Source organism: Aethalodelphis obliquidens, unplaced genomic scaffold (assembly GCF_003676395.1).
Source record: "Aethalodelphis obliquidens isolate GAN/ISIS:26980383/991018 unplaced genomic scaffold, ASM367639v1 scaffold16, whole genome shotgun sequence".
Taxonomy (NCBI): domain Eukaryota; kingdom Metazoa; phylum Chordata; class Mammalia; order Artiodactyla; family Delphinidae; genus Aethalodelphis; species Aethalodelphis obliquidens.
The window spans coordinates 9,325,482-9,342,481 of NW_020837960.1; positions in this window are offsets into that span (position 1 = coordinate 9,325,482).

Consider the following 17,000-nt stretch of genomic DNA (forward strand, 5'->3'; position numbering starts at 1 on the left):
GAAAGAAAAAGGAATTTGTTGGAAAGGCAAAGAACCAGCTCAGAAAATGTGCAGGAAAACCAAGATTTCTCAGGCAGCTAGAACTAAAGTCAAAATCAAGTCAGAGCAAAATCAGTAAGTCTAATAACATATTTCGGGGAAACGGCACCATTACACATTGCTGGTGGAAGCATAAATTGGCGTAAACTTTCTGGGGGGGGGATTTTGTAATACCTCATCAAAATTCCAAATGTACATATCCTTTGAGAAATTTATCCTACAGATATTTTGGCAGAGGCATGAAAGATCACAAGTACAAGGGTATTCACAACAGCATTGTTTGTAAGAGCAAAAGATTGTACATCACCCAAGTATCCACCAATACAAACTGACTGAATTATAATACCTTTGTATGTATGTATGTAGTGTCTACTCTGTAGCTATAAAACAAAGAATGAACAGGTTCCTGACTTAGGATACAGAATATGCTTCAAGATCAGAAGTAGCTTATATAGTATGATGCCATTTTAGTAAAAAAAAAAAAAAAAAAAGGTTGGGGGAAGAGAAAGATTCACATACTGTTGTGTATGTCCATAAAATATTTCTGGAAGGATACACACACAAAATTAAGAACATTGGAAAATAAAACCAGGTGTTTACGGGACAGGGATAAGAAGGATGGGAGAAAAGAGGGGGGACCTTTCCTTTGTACTCTTTGAATTCTGAACCAACTGTATATAATACCTATTTTTTTTTTTTTACTGATTTTTTCTTTCTTTTTTTAAAAATTGAGGTAAAATTGGTATATAACATACTGGTTTCATGTGTACAACATAACACATTTGACATTTGTATACACGATCACCACAATAAGTCTAGTTACCATCTGTCACCATACAAGTGACCCCCTTCACCCATTTCACTCTTCCTCACAACACCCTTCCCCTCTGGTCACCACCCATCTGTTCTCTGTATTTATGAGTTTGGTTTGGTTTGTTCATTTGTTTTGGTTTTAGATTCCACATATAATTAGTATTTGTCTTTCTCTCTCTCACATATTCACTTAGCATAATCCCCCCAGTGTCCATCCATGTTGTCACAAATGTGTAATACAAATTTTGAAAGTAAAAAGCCACATTAAAGGGTCTTATTTATATGCTGTTACTCTCCTGCCCCAGCACATAGATGTTCTTTCCACTACTGCTGCCATGACCAGAAAGAATTCTAAATACGCTGTTTCTTTGTGTCACTTCTTGAGATTCAAAGTCCTAGAAAAGAACATACACGCTCATAAATTTTGCCCACAAGCTCTCTGCCAGGAGTCTGGGAAAGTACCTACCTGCAAACTTTTTTGCTTTTGTAGAAAAGCCCTGTCCCTAGGAGACTTCAAACAGTCTCAGGCTGTCCAAACAGGAAGGGGTTTCAGAAGTCACACAGTCCAGATAACAACAAATTCAACGGCAACAACTTTCCACATCAAAACGCACAGATCCACCTCATTCTTTTTAATGGCTGCATATAATTCTGTAGTATAAATGTTTGTTTACATTTGTTTATATGAATTTTTTGAATTTTTGTTTATATGTTTAGGATCCAAATATTTGCTGATGAACATTAATGGCGTTTTAAATATGTTGCTATTATAAATAATACGGTAATAAGCATCCTTGTATATATATAGCCTCTTTACCATATTAATTTGCGCACATGTACAATTATGTTGGGAGAACTTTTTGTGAAATAAGAAAGTATGGCAAAATCATATAAAATCGTATCTACAGTATGATATATAAAGTCTATGTAAGAAAACACTTTCAATAAATGACTGGAAGGAAGTGTACCAAAATGAAAATAATCCAACCTGGAACATGAAAGGAACATGAAAGGAACATGTCAGTCTAAATCTATAAAATCTTGAGTCTTCCCCTTATTAGATGAGGGTGAAGCAAAGACCTTGGTTAAGCATCGAAACACATTTGTGAGTCAAAAGGAAAATGTTCTTCAAATCCAGCGAGCAAGTGAGCAATCAAGAATAGACTAAAAAATGTATGAACATTTTGCTTTGAGAGGTTAAATTTTATTGTCTTTGAAGAGCTCCTTAATATACATAAAAAGAATTCTAATTTTGCCCCCAAAATAAGTTGTATTATAACTTGTTACTCCAAAAAGGATCTATATAATCTATTTCTTTTTTATTTTTTTATTTTATTTTTTTATTGGAGTAGAGCTGATTTACAATGTTGTGTTAGTTTCTGCTGTACAGCAAAGTGAGTCAGTTACACATATACATATATCCACTGTTGTTTAGATTCTATTCCCATGTGGGTCATTACAGAGTATTGAAGAGAGTTCATGTATAGTCTATTTCTAAAACTAGAAAATCCCCAAAAGATCTCTTCATTCTCCTGAAATTGAATCCATCTTTCCTCAAGTATAGCATGAAAAAAATATATTTAAAATTATTATACAATACTCTCAAGTTTTCTAATTTGTTTTGATACAACAATACTTGTTTCAATGTGAAGTACAATATTTTACTTTGCTATGGGCTCTTGTGCTCCACAGGGGATTTAACCATAATGCTGAGTTATCACGTGTGGCCTACAAGTATTATGATGTACTTATTTACATTATGGCTTATAATCACTGGGTTGTTTAAAGTAATGACACAGGAGGTCTTGAAATTGAAAAGCATTATCAGATGCAGTCATTTCATGAAATCTCTGCTGACCTGATTTTTCCAGTAGATGGTGTGGCTAATATCTGCACAATTTTTAGCAGATGACATGACAGTATTTCTCATGTAAAACAAATAATAAAAAGGTAGGTGGATTGGTGGTATGTCTAGTGGTATCCTAAATCCTAGACTCCATCTTCTTCTTCAACTTAGAAAATCTTGTGGGTTTTCTCCCCTTTTCTTTTCTTAATCCAAGCAAGGAGAAACAAATTTAGAAGAGTGAAATAATGAACTCTGTGGGAATTCCCTGGCGGTCCAGTGGTTAGGACTCCAGGCTTCCACTGCAGGGGGCACAGGTTCAATCCCTGGTCGGGGGAACTTAGATCCCACAGCCGTGCAGTGCAGCCAAAAAAAGAAAAAAAAAGAACCTTCTTCAAAATAATGAACTCTCTTTCACTGGTGGTATTCAAGCAGAATCTGAATGATCATCTATTCAGCTGTGGAACTGAAACAAGCAAAACTGGTTGGTTGATTTTTAGGGTAATTTCTAAATCTATCATTTTGAGTGTTGAAATATAGAGCCAAACAATAATGTGAGATAAAATACAGACAAAAATTCAAACTTCATTTGATCACTAACTGTAACTTAGTAATAAAGACAAACATCACAGACAGTCCCAATATTTTTAGACTGGAATGTGGGGAAACCTTGGTATTATATATAGAAATGAGGAAATTACAAAAACTTGAGGATAATAAAACACATCAGAGTTAGAAATGACTTTCCAGACCAAGTTCTGTTCCTGCCAGCAGAGTACAGGAGAAAACAGAGGGAAAAGACAGAATGTCTGCTCTTATTAAGATTACAATCCAGTAAGGGTACAGATAAGCAGACAGGCAAGTACTAACACACACAGATGGTCAGTGGAAGCACTAGAGACCGGGAGAGCTCATTGGAGAAGCCCCAGCCCAGATGTCAGGGTCAAGGAAGGCTTCCTGGAGTAAGTATGTCTAACCTGAGAACTGAAGAGTGAGTCGGCACTGGTGAGGCCATGAGGTGCAGAAAAAAGGGTTACAGGATGAGGGGCGAGCACATGCAAAGGTCTTGGCGAGGGAGAAGAAGAAGGGTGTTTTCAAGGATCTAAGAGTAGTTTACTAAGATCAGAGCACAAAGTATGAGGATGAGGCAGAGGTACAGAGACAGGCCAGAAAGGCAGGCAAGCAGTGACAATGCATACAGGAACTTACAAGCTATGGTAGGGAAACTGGACTTTCGTCTGAGGCCACGGGCAGTCAGTTACAAGTTCTAATCAGTGAAGAGACATGGTCAGATTTGTATTTTATAAAGATCATTGGCTACAACGCAGAGTAGGGCTTTTTATTTTATTTTTTTTCCTTTGAACATATTTGATAGTCTGGTGAACTCTACAGATCCCATCTCAGAAGAACTGTTTAAATGCCTGAAATAAAGGGAATTCCCTGGCGGTCCAATGGTTAGGACTCCATGTTTCCACTGCAGGAGGCACGGGTTCAATCCCTCGCTGGGGAATTAAGACCCCTGCAAGCCATGTGGCATGGCCTAAATAAATAAATAAATAAATGCCAAAAATAAAATACATAGGATTACACTAAAAAAAAGAAATTAACATAATTCCATTCATAACCACATCAAAAAGAATAAAATACTTAGGAATAAGTTCGGGAAAATAAGTGCAAAATATGTACTCTGAAAACTACAGATCTTTGCTGAAAGAAACTGAAGAATATCTAAATAAGTGAAGGATAGCCCATGTTCACGAATTGGAAAACTTAATGGTGTTAAGATAGAAATATTCAACAAATTGATCCAGATGCAACACAATCATTATCAAAATCCTTAGCTGATCCTAAAATGCATATGGAAATGCAAGGAATTACAAATAGCCAAAACAGACTTGAAATAGAAGAACAAAGTTAGAGGACTCACACTTCCTGATTTCCAAACTTACCACAAAGCCACAGAAATCAGGACTAAGTGTGGTGCTGGTAAAAGGGAGACACATAAATTAGTGAAACAGAATTGAGACTCCAGAAATAAACCTTTACTTTTATGGTCATTTGAACTTTAACAAGGGTGCCAAGCCCATTCAATGGGGGAAAGAATAGTCTTTTCAACAAGTGGTCCTGGAATCATTCAATCTCCCCATGTAAAAAGAATGAAGTAGACCCCTTCATAATACCATACACAAAAATTAATTCAAAACGGAGCATATACAGCAACCCCACTCCTGGGCATATGCTGAGACAAAACTGTAATTCAAAAAGATACACGCGCCCCTATCTTCAGAGCAGCACTATTCACAATAGCCAAGACAGGGAAACAACCTAAATGTCCATCAACAGCGGAATGGATAAAGAAGATGTGGTACGTATGTATGTATATATACACACACACACAATGGAATATTTTATATATATATATATATAATATACACACACAGTGGAATACACACACACAAACACCGAAATACTACTCAGCCATAAAAAAGAATGAAATAATGCCATTTGCAGCTACATGGATGGACCTAGAGGTTATCATACTAAGTGAAGTAGGTCAGAAAGAGAAAGACAAATACCATATATTATTTACATGTGGAATCTAAAATATGACACAAATGAACTTATCTATGAAACAGAAACAGACTCGCAGACATAGAGAACAGACTTGTTGCCAAGGGGGAGGGGGAAGGGGCAGGGAGGGCTTGGGAGTTGGGGATTAGCAAATGCAAACGATTATATATAGAATGGATAAACAACAAAGTCCTACTACATAGAACAGGGAACTATATTCAGTATCCTGTGATAAACCATAATGGGAAAGAATATGAAAAAGAATGTATATATATATTTATAACAATCACTTTGCTGTACAGCAGAAATTAACACAACATTGTAAATCACCTATACTTCAATAAAATAAAATTTTTAAAAATGGATCAGAGGGCTTCCCTGGTGGCACAGTGGTTGAGAGTCCGCCTGCCAATGCAGGGGACACGGGTTCGTGCCCCGGTCCGGGAAGATCCCACATGCCGTAGAGCGGCTGGGCCCGTGAGCCATGGCCGCTGGGCCTGTGCGTCCGGAGCCTGTGCTCCGCAACGGGAGAGGCCACAAGAGTGAGAGGCGCACGTACCACACACACAAAAAAAAAAAAAAAAAAAAAAAAAAAGGATCAGAAACCTAAATGTAAAGCTATAAAACTTTTGGAGAAGAAAATGTAGGAATAAATCTTTATGACCTAAGGATAGGGCTTTCCCTTCTTAGACATAATGCCAAAAGCACAAGAAAGAAAAAATAGATTGATTGAGCTTCAGAAAAATTAAAACCTTTTGTGCTTCAAGGGACACTATCAAGAAAGGTACTTCCCTGGCAGTCCAGTGGTTAAGACTCCGCACTCCCAATGCAGGGTGTGGGTTTGATCCCTGGTCGGGGAACTAGGATCCTGCATGCTACACTGTGAGGCCAAAAAAGAAAAAGAAGAAGAAGAAAGTGAAAAGATAACCCATGAGGTACTAGTTTTCTGGGGCTGCCATAACAAAACACCCCAGCCAGGATGGCCTCAAAACCAGAAATTAACTTTCTCACAGTTTGGGATCGAGGTGCCAGCAGGTTTGGTCTTCTCTGGGGCCTGTCTCCTTGGCTTGCATATGGCTGCCTTCTCTCTGTATCCTCACCTGGTCTTTCCTTGTGCATGTGCATCCCTGCTGCTTCTTTGCGTGTCCTGATCTCCTTATATTATAAAGACACCAGTCGGATTGGATTAGGAGGGCCTAATCCAATCTTTTTAACTGAATTTCCTCTTTCAAGGCCCTATTTCCAAATACAGTCACATTCTGAGGTACTGGGGATTAAGCTTTCAAATATACATTTTAGAGGGACACTATTCAGTCCATAACAGTTCACCATCTGGACCCCCAAATTCATGTATGTCCCACATGCAAAAGACACTCATCCCCATCCCAACAGCTCAAAAGTCTTAACCCATTCTGGCATCTGCGTGAAGTCCCAAGTTTCAACTAAGTATAATCTAAATCAAGTGTGGAGGACTTCCCTGGTGGCCCAGGGGTTAAGAATCTGCCTGCCAATGCAGGGGATGTGGGTTCGAGCCCTGTTCCGGGAAGATCCCACATGCCGCAGAGCAACTAAGCCCGTGCGCTGCAACTACTGAGCCTGAGTACCACAACTACTGAAGCCCTCGCATCCAGAGCCCATGCTCCGCAACAAGAGAAGCCACCGCAATGAGAAGCCCGCACACGACGCGACGCCCGCCCGCGACGAAGAGTAGCCCCCGCTCGCCGCAACTACAGAAAGCCCGCGCACAGCAACAAAGACCTAACGCAGCCAAAAATAAATAAATAAATATTAATAAATAAATCAAGTGTGGGAGAGACTTGAGGTTTGATTCATTCTGAGGCAAAAATCCCTCTTAAGCTGTGAACCTGTAAAAGCAAATTATCTGCTTCCAAAATACAATGGTGGGACAGGCATACAATGGACATTCCTAGTCCAAGAGGAAGAAATTGGAAAGAAGAAAGGGGTCATGGGTCCCAAGCAAGCCCAAAACTTAGCAGGAAAAATTCCCTGATTTTAAAGCTCAAGAATAATATTCTTTGGCTTGATACTCTGACCTTAGGCCCACTGAAGTAGTGGCCCTACCCGCAACTCCCCCTGCCCAGGCTCCAGGGAGCAGCTCCAGCCCTGAGGCCCTGGGCAGCCTGTCCTGCTGAAACTCAGGGACCCTGTGGGAGTGGCAGCCCTCCCAGTCTCAGAATCACCCTCAGGGTCATTCTTCCCTTTTGTTGAAAGATAAGGCATGTTCACAGAGAACAGCTCTGTCATCCCCTCTGTTGAATCCCAGAAGTTCAATAGCCTTCCTCCGTTTTGTCCCCTTCCTGGCCTCTGCTGAAATGGCTGATTAGATCCAGGACTCACAGCCATAATCTCTTTATCAAGTGATTGTTCTGCTATACCCTTGATGTTCTCTCTGGAACATGCTTTCTCAATTTTTTGCAATAAGGATAGGCTGAGAACTTTCCAAATCTTCACTTTCTGGTTTCTTTTTGCTTAACATTTCCTTCTTCAGTTTCTCTCCTCTCACATTTTACTACAAGCAACAAGGAAAACCTAAGTCACACCTTGAATCCTTTGCTTAGAAATCTCCTCAGCTGAACATCCAAGTTCATCACTCAAAGTTCTACCTTCCACAAAATACTAGAACACGATTCAGCTAAGTTCTTTGCCACTTTATAACAAAGATCAGCTTTCCTCCAATGCCCAATAACACGTTCCTTATTTCCATCTGGGGTCTTGAAACCAAGCAGCACCCTGTGGGGCTACTGGTGAAGCCTTTCCATGTCCCCCGTTTCTTGTTTGTAGGGAACAGACTCCAGCCTCCATGACTTTCCCTGAGTCCCAAAAGGCAGATTCAAACAGTTGCTAATCAGGGAAGGGAGGGGATGCAAAGACAAGGGAGGAGCAGTCAAGAAACAAGAGTGCAGCCTCAGGGCAGGGTCCTGGTTCCCACCTCAAGGGACACACATAACAATATCTTTAAGCCCTTTATAGGACTAAAACCCCCAACAAATGGAAGATGTCAGCATTCTTCATTCCAGAGAAGACCACCTGAGGCCAGATTAAAGCAACCAGAGAAGCTCATCAAAAGATTAACTGAGGGCTTCCCTGGTGGCGCAGTGGTTGAGAGTCCGCCTGCCAATGCAGGGGACACGGGTTCGTGCCCCGGTCCGGGAGGATCCCACATGCCGTGGAGCGGCTGGGCCCATGAGCCATGGCCGCTGAGCCTGCGCGTCCTGGCCCGGAGCCTGTGCTCCGCAACGGGAGAGGCCACAAGAGTGAGAGGCCCGCATACCGCAAAAACAAACAAACAAAAAAAGATTACCTGAGACCAGATTACTGGAGTGCAGGCCCTGCACACACCCTAGTTTTATCAACCCCACACTTGAATCATTGCTATAAAACTCCTCACCAGGACTTCCCTGGTGGTGCAGTGGTTAAGAATCCACCTGCCAATGCAGGGGACGTGGGTTCAATCCCTGGTCTGGGAAATCCCACATGCCGTGGAGTGACTAAGCCCGTGCGCCACAACTACTGAGCCTGCGCTCTAAAGCCCGCGTGCCACAATTACTGAACCTGCGAGCCACAACTACTAAAGCCCGCGTACCTAGAGCCCGTGCTCCGCAACAAAGAGAAGCCACCACAGTGAGAAGCCTGTGCACCGCAACAAAGAGTAGTCCCCGCTCACTGCAACTAGAGAAAAGCCCGCACACAGCAACGAAGACACAACGCAGCCAAAAATAAAAAATAAATTAATTAAAAAATAAAAAATTAAACTCCTCACCAAATCTTCCTGGGTGGGGACACACAGTTTTCAAGGGCAGAAGCCTGCTGTGTCCTCCTTTGTCTGGCAAAGCAATAAAGCTCTTCTTTTCTACTTCACCCAAAACTCTGTCTCCAAGAGTCAATTCGGCACTGGTGTAGAGAGACTGAGTTTTCAGCATTAGTCTCACCAGAAGCAACTTTAACAGCCATATTTCTACCAACAGTTTCCTCGAGGCAACCTAGGCTTTTTCTAACATGCACTCAAAATTCTTCCAGCCTCTACCCATTACCCAGTTCCAAAGCCACTTCTACATTTTTAAGCATTTAAAACAGCAGAACCTCAGTTCCAGTATCAAAATCTATATTAGTTTGGAAGGCTGCCATAACAAAATACCACAGCAAGGATGGCCTAGACAACAGAAATGTATTTTCTCACAATTCTGGAGGCTAGAGGTCCAAGTGCCAGCAAGTTTGGTTTCTTCTGAGGCTTCTCCCCTTGGCTTGCAGATGGCCACCATTGTAATGTATCCTCACATGGACTCTCCTCTGTGCACACGTATCCCTGGTGTTTTTGTATGTGTCCTAATCAACTCTTTTTATAAGGACACCAGTCAGATTGGATGAGGGTCCATCCTGGGTGTGGGTCTCATTTTAACTTAATTACCTCCATAAAGGCCCTATCCTCAAATACAGATACAAAATGAGGTACTGGGGGATTAGGGCTGCAACATATGAATTGTGAGGAGAACAGAAGTCAGCCTATAACACATAGAATGCAATAAAATATGTGCAAATCATATATCTGATAAGGCAGTAGTATCCATAATATACTAAGAACTCTTACAACTCAATAAGAAGACAACCCAATTGAGAAATGAGCAATACGTCTGAGAAGACATTTCTCTAAACAGGATATACATTTGGTCAAGAAGCACATGGAAAAATGCTCAACATCATCAGCCGTTTGATACCAGGCGAATGCACATCAAAACCACAATGAGAATGTACTTCATACCTACTAGGATGGCTATAATAAAAAAGACAGAAAAATAACAATTGTTAACGTGGAGAAATTGGAACCTTCTTACATTGCTGAAAGGATTGCAAAAGGAGGCAGCAGCTTTGGAAAAGCCTGGCGCTTCCTCAAAAAGGTAAACATATACGCCCAAGAGAACTGAAAGTATATGTCCACACAAAAACTCATAGGTGAATGTTCACAGCAGCATGATTCATAATAGCCCAAAAGTGGAAAAAGCCCTAATGTCCATCTATTGAGAGCGTATAGTAAAATACGGTACGTCCAAATAATGGCATATATAATGGCATATCATCAGGCCATAAAAAGGAATGAAGTACTGACACACGCCACAGCACGGGTGAACCTTGAAACCACTATGCTAAGTAAAAGAAGCCAGACACGAAAGACCACATTTTGTATGATATGATTTCATTGGTATGAAATGTTCATAGAGACAGAAGGTAGATTATTGGTTGCCTAGGTCTTGGAGAAGGGGGGGAAGTTGAGGGAAAATGGGAAACGACTGCTAATGGATACAAGGTTTCTTTTTAAAGCGATGGAAAAAAAATTTTAATTGTAATGATGGTTGTACAACTCTGAATATACAAAAACTATTAAATTATGTTATAAGTAGGGGAATTATACAGTATGTGAATTATATCACAATAAAACTATTAAAATACATAGGATTACATACAAAATCATTTTAAAATATAGTTATCAAAATATTTTTAAGTATAAGACAGTATCTTACGTTTTCTCTTTGCTGAAATTCTCACTTTGTTCATGCATTGTTCTCCTGACCTTGTAAGCATTTTTATTACCATTACTTTGAGCACTTTATCAGGTAAGTCATTATCTTCATTTCATTAAGGTCTTTTTTCTGGGGTTGTATCTGGTTCTTTTGTTTGGAAAATATTCCTCTGTTTCTTAATTTTCTTTGACTCTCTGTGTTGGTTTCTGTGCATCAGATAAAACAGCCACCTCTCCCAGTTTTGTTTTTTTTGTTTGTTTGGTTGGTTGGTTTTTTTTTTGGTCGCTCAGCCTGTGGGATCTTAGTTCCCTGACCAGGGATTGAACCCGGACCCCGAGCAGTGGAAGCACGGAGTCCTAACCACTGGACTGCTAGGGAATTCCCCCTCTCCCAGTTTAGAAAGAGTAGCCTTGTGTGAGAGATGAATCTTGCCATTCGGCATGGCTTGAGCTCCTGATTGCCTCTCAAACTTTTTTTTTTTTAATTTATTTATTTTTGGCTGCTTTGGGTCTTCGTTGTGGTGCATGGGCTTCTCATTGTGGTGGCTTCTCTTGTTGCGGAGCACGGGCTCTAGGACGCACAGGTTCAGTAGTTGTGGCGCAGGGGCTTAGTTGCTCCGCGGCATGTGGGATCTTCCCGGGCCAGGGCTCGAACCTGTGTCCCCTGCATTGGCAGGAGGATTCTAAACCACTGCGCCACCAGGGAAGTCCCGTTTCTCAAACTTCTGTGCTTATCCAAATCACAGTCCTTATTCTTGGTGGCTTCTAGCAGATTCGGGTGTGCCAAGACCCATTATTGTTCCAAAGGCATGGGAAGTGCCCACGCACACGTTCAGGCTCCCAAACGACTACTAATTGCTTGTCCCTTCAGGTCCCCAGTGCAGGCTAATTGGAAGCCTGACCTTCAGGCAGCAACTGGGAAAGGCAGGATGTTAGCTCTACAGTCCAGCCCCTATCAAAGGGAAACCAGGAGCTGGGAATTTGAGCCTATTCACTCTGTGCTGAGCCAGAGGGAATCACTGCTGGGAACACTTGTGCACCCATATAAAAATGCCTCTTTGTTCTCTGTGGTCTCAGGGGACTCATAACTGCTGAGCCCCATCATCATCCAGAGCTAGGAGATTTAGGACCAGTCCCTCAGCTTGTAGCCATAGAAGGTGGGGTGCTAGATATGTTGACAAACTCTTTTCACAGAGTATCCGGAGACTTGGCTTTATGGCTGGGGTGAGCTAGGCGGGGAGAAGGCACAGGAAGGAGAATGCACATGCCCGTTCAGACCCTCACATGATGACTAATTATACGCCTTGTCAGCTCTCAGGTATGGGCTAATTCGAAGCCCAAACCTTGGGCAGAAGCTGGAAAATTATGCAAATACCTTCCAGGGAGAAACTGAGAGCCTTGCATTTTTGTCTGTTCCCTGTGTGTTGAGCCTGCTGACATTTCTGTATCAAACTGCCCCTTGGTTTAATGGGGCTCCAGGGTCGTTGTGGAAGCTGGGCCCTGTTGGCTTCCAGAGCAAGGTGGCTTGGCAGCCAGTCCTTCAGGGGGCAGCCAGGTAAGTTGCGGTGCTGGATGTGTGGACAAGCTCCTTCCAGAGAGAAGCTGGAGACTTGTTTGTATTGTTGGAGCGAGCTTTAGACAGCAAGCAGGGGGACTGCCCAGGGCTCCTTCAGTCTCCTGGGAGAATCCCAGTCAACATCCATACACAAGCTGATTAGAAGCTGGACCTTCAGGCAGTAGCTGGGAAAGTATGCAGTAAAGCTCCTTTCAGGGAGAAACTAGAGGAGGGGTGTTTTTGCCTGTCCCCTCTGTGCTGAGCCCATGGAAGTACTTGAGTACCCATTTGACATCACTCCTTTTTTTAATGTGGTCCTGGAGGACTTGCAAATGACAAGGCTGGCTGGTTGGTTCCCCAAGGCTCCCCAAGCTATGTGATTTGGGATGCAGGCCCTTGGGTGGCACCCTTCGAATTTGTGGCACTTGATACACGGTCCAAACTCTTCACTCCCGAGGGAAAAATTGGGCACTGGGGGCTCCCTCCTGAATGCAAAAGCTCTATTTTCTTTTTGTAAGTTAATGTATCAATATTACGGATTTTGTATATTTGTTTGATAGTTTGGTTAATCTGACTCAGTACCCAAATCCAACCAAATCAAGGTGCAGTAATTACTGAATACCCTAATTTCTAAAGGAGAGAACTAGACTTGGGAATTGGTGATTTTGTCAAGAATTGTTGCAAGATCTGTGTGGCTGGACGTCTGATCCTGCCCTGGAGAACCCTTCCCTTCATTCCTGCCCTGGAGAACCCTTCCCTTCATTCCTGCCCTGGAGAATCCTTCCCTTCCACTGGGCCATTTTCAATTTTTACAATAGGCAGATATCTAGGTTTAGCTGTCTCAAAGTTTTGACATCTCAGCTAATGTGTAGGATTCAGAGCTTATTTAAAAGAGTAACAGTGCATGGAGATTTCTAGAAGACTAAAATGAAGTTCTTAAAAATATGTTAATCAGACTGATTCACTTTGTTATAAAGCAGAAACTAACACATCATTGTAAAGCAATTATACTCCAATAAAGATATTAAAATATATATATATATGTTAATCAAAATACCCCAGGTGTTCAGGTACCCAAATCTGCAATCTTGACATTACAGACGATACCATCCCCCCTTATCTTTCTCTTTGTCTTCCTGACAGTATCCCCATTGTATATTATTTGTTGAAGATCGTTGCATGTACTAAAGTGTTACTGCTTTTATAATGTCAAAGCCCAGTAGGTAAGCTAAATGCAGTATCACTTCTTTTAAATAAAGTTATGGGACAGTTTCCTGATGGGTATCACAACTGTATGTATAACAAAAGCATTAGAACTGCACAGAGAAAGGGTGTAGTGAAGTATTTTTCATAGGATCTACTTGGAACTAGGTGGTAACTGACTCTCCATACTGCATGTGACCAAAACCTACAGAAAAGAAAATACAGCATAACATACATGTAAAATCCCATTAAGGTATCCATCATTAGAAAATAGACTCTGCTGGGAATTCCTTGGCAGTCCAGTGTTTAGGACTCTGCGCTCTCCACTGCTGAGGGCCTGGGTTCCTTCTCTGGTCAGGGAACTAAGATCCCACAAGCCACGCAGCCAAAAAAAAAAAAGAAGACTCTGCCTTTTAAAAACTACAATCATGCCTTGTTGAATGGGCCAGAAAAACCCTGTTTTATTGAACTGATAATGAGTTTTCTATGATGACTAACCCAGTTTAATAAAACTCTTCTCAATTCTTGCCACTAAAATATGAATGGAAGGAAGAATGAGGTTGGAAAAGACCTCATTTTGAAACTTTTCCGAGCAAATCTCAATTTTTGCAAGGCTATTATCATTTGCTAACTTAACATGAAATTTAAGAAACAAGCAAGGACTGGGAATTCCCTGGTGGTCCGGTGGTTAGAACTTCGTGCTTCCACTGCAGGGGGAAACAGGTTCGATCCCTGGTGGGGAACTAAGATCAGGGAGGGAGGGAGGGAGGGAGGGACGGAGGGACGGAGGGACGGAGGAGGGACGGAGGGAGGGACGGAGGGACGGAGGGAGGGAGGGAGGGACGGAGGGAGGGAGGGAGGGACGGACAGAGGAAGGAAGAAACAAGGAGGAGAAAAAGAAACTATTTAAGCTGTAACAGAGCTTTTTTAGAGTTTGTCTTGTAGCAATTAACTTTCAAAACTTCCTTAATAACTTGGTCAGAACACCCAAGTGAATTCACAGGTGCTTATGGAAAGGTGGAGAACTTGGAGGAAATATGAAAGGGTTGAGAGGAGAGATGTGAGTCATACTGCTTAATTTCCCCTAGCCTTTGTTGATTTGAACAGATTCGTCTCTGTTCTAATTCTCTGCCATCTTTATAAAAGATAGAGAAATATAGTGTCAGAAATGTGATTTATAATAGCATCATTACTCCATAATTGAAAACGCTGCGTGTTTGGTTGTCTAGGAGAATATGCCCATCAGAAATAACCTGTAGCTCTGGAGGCCAGTGGGTTGCTATGACAACCAGACAAAAGAGTTTAATAATAGCTCTCCCTCATAGCTGGAAAATTGACAAAAAGATGAGAGCTCTGAATGCAAGTGTTTCTCATATAAATGCAAACAAGCACGAAATACATTTCTTTCTTTGTTCAACAAACATTTATGGAATGCGGATGATGTGCCCGGCACTATGTTAGGAGCTGTGGAAAAGACAGACGCGGTTCCTCCATGAAGAGTGCACAGTTTAGTTCAGGAGACATATAATAAAGAGTAAACAGATCAACACATGGAATAACGCCAGCATGTGAGGAGGCCATACAGGAAAGTAATGGGAGTGGGATACTAAACAAGCAGTATCTAGTACAGAATATGGAGAAGAACCCAGTCACAGCATATATCAAAAATCTTGTCTTTAGACAAGAAATGAAACAGAGAATGGAGTCATATTCTTCATTCATGTACTAATAGAAATACAACTACTAACACAAGTATTACTTACTCTTCACTTGCGGGCGGACGTTAGGGTTCCATGTGAAAATCAGGTTGTTTGAGTCTTTTTAAAATAAGTATGGCTATCTGTAATGAAAATTATGATGATAAAAGTTATATACTTGACAGAAGCAATTACTCAAAATGTTCTCTGGCAGCTGTTTTGAAGTTTTCACAAACACAAAAAGTGACACTATATGTGTATATTGCACGAACTATGATTAACCTGAAGTCAGTATAAGAATTCAAAAAAAAAAAAAGAATTCAGCAAGAAACTAAGTTTTGAATAGACTATTGTGGTTAATTGGTCTGGGCTTCAACAGAGGGGGAGAGGAGTAGCTTATATTCACACAGCACTGCAAAGATGATCCAGGCACAGAAAATGCTACAATGCTGCTAAACAGCCTATTTTGCTCTAAGAAATGTCCAGTTTTCATCATTACTCTATAATTGATATCTCACATTTTAATTAGAAGCAACGTTTGCTGTTTAAGATAATTAATACTGCCATTGATTACACAGAGCCATTTTTCAGTACTCTTTTCCTTCCTTCTAGGAAGCTGGAACATTCTACGATATAATGCCAATATAAGACTGGCTCATGATGTAGGGTACCAGTACACACTGAGCCTAGAAGGCTTTATTTAATCAAAACAATATGAAGTGCCCTTGCCTCTTCTGTACAGAGCGGCAGCGGGAGCCCAGGGAGCTCTCTGAGTGTTTCTGGGGTAGGACGGAGGCCTGGCCATCTTGCCTTGACTGCAGTAACTGCTGGGATGGTGTTATCACTCTGGCTGCCATGTGACAAAACCTGGCCTGACAGATGGTGTGATAGAGACTGCTGTTTAACCTAATAGCCTTTCCCCTCATTCTGTAAGAAGGAACCCTTGAAGTTTAACTAGATACATGTTGACCCAGAACAAAGACTACCTCTCCTAGGCACTCTTGCTGCTAGGTATGTCCATGTAGTTAAGATCTGGCCAGTGTCACGCAACTGAAGCAATGCTCACGACTTCCCTCACAGGGAAGGGTCGTGTCCTCCCCTCCCCCTTCCTCCCCTTTTAATGGCTGGAATGTGGACACAAGGGTGAACCGGCTTGGACCATGTGGGTCGGGACAACACCCCAAGGGTAGCAGAACAAGAAAACAGAAAAGCCTGGGTGCCAGTCAACTTTCTAGATGAGGGATAACACAACAGATTAGACTTTGACATGAGAAATTTCATATGAGAAACTTACTTACACAATTACAGGTCTCCATTACATACAACCGCCCCTATATTCTAATCAACGCACAAAATGAGGGAACACATTGCCCCATGATATCTTCTCTGTACAAAGAAAGCCCTGAGGACGCTGAGACCCTGGATCAGGCTGTACCTGAAGTGAGCGCCACGGCTGAATTTTTCAGTTACAGTATGCGAAAACAAAATTCTATTCTATTTTCTTAAGATGATCTAAATTAAGGTGATATTAATTTATCTGAGAGTCCTGGCTCTTCTTTTTCTTCAAGGCACAAACATATCTGTTTTGGAAGAAATACTTTGCCTGACATTTACATAGTCCTTTTAAACTAGTTTTCCTACAATTAATGAATAGTTTGCCCAAAAGAATATTCCTGATTGATATAGTGGGTCTGAGCAGCAATTTTAGCTTTAGAGGTGAGAATGAAAAATGGTGACTCCAATACA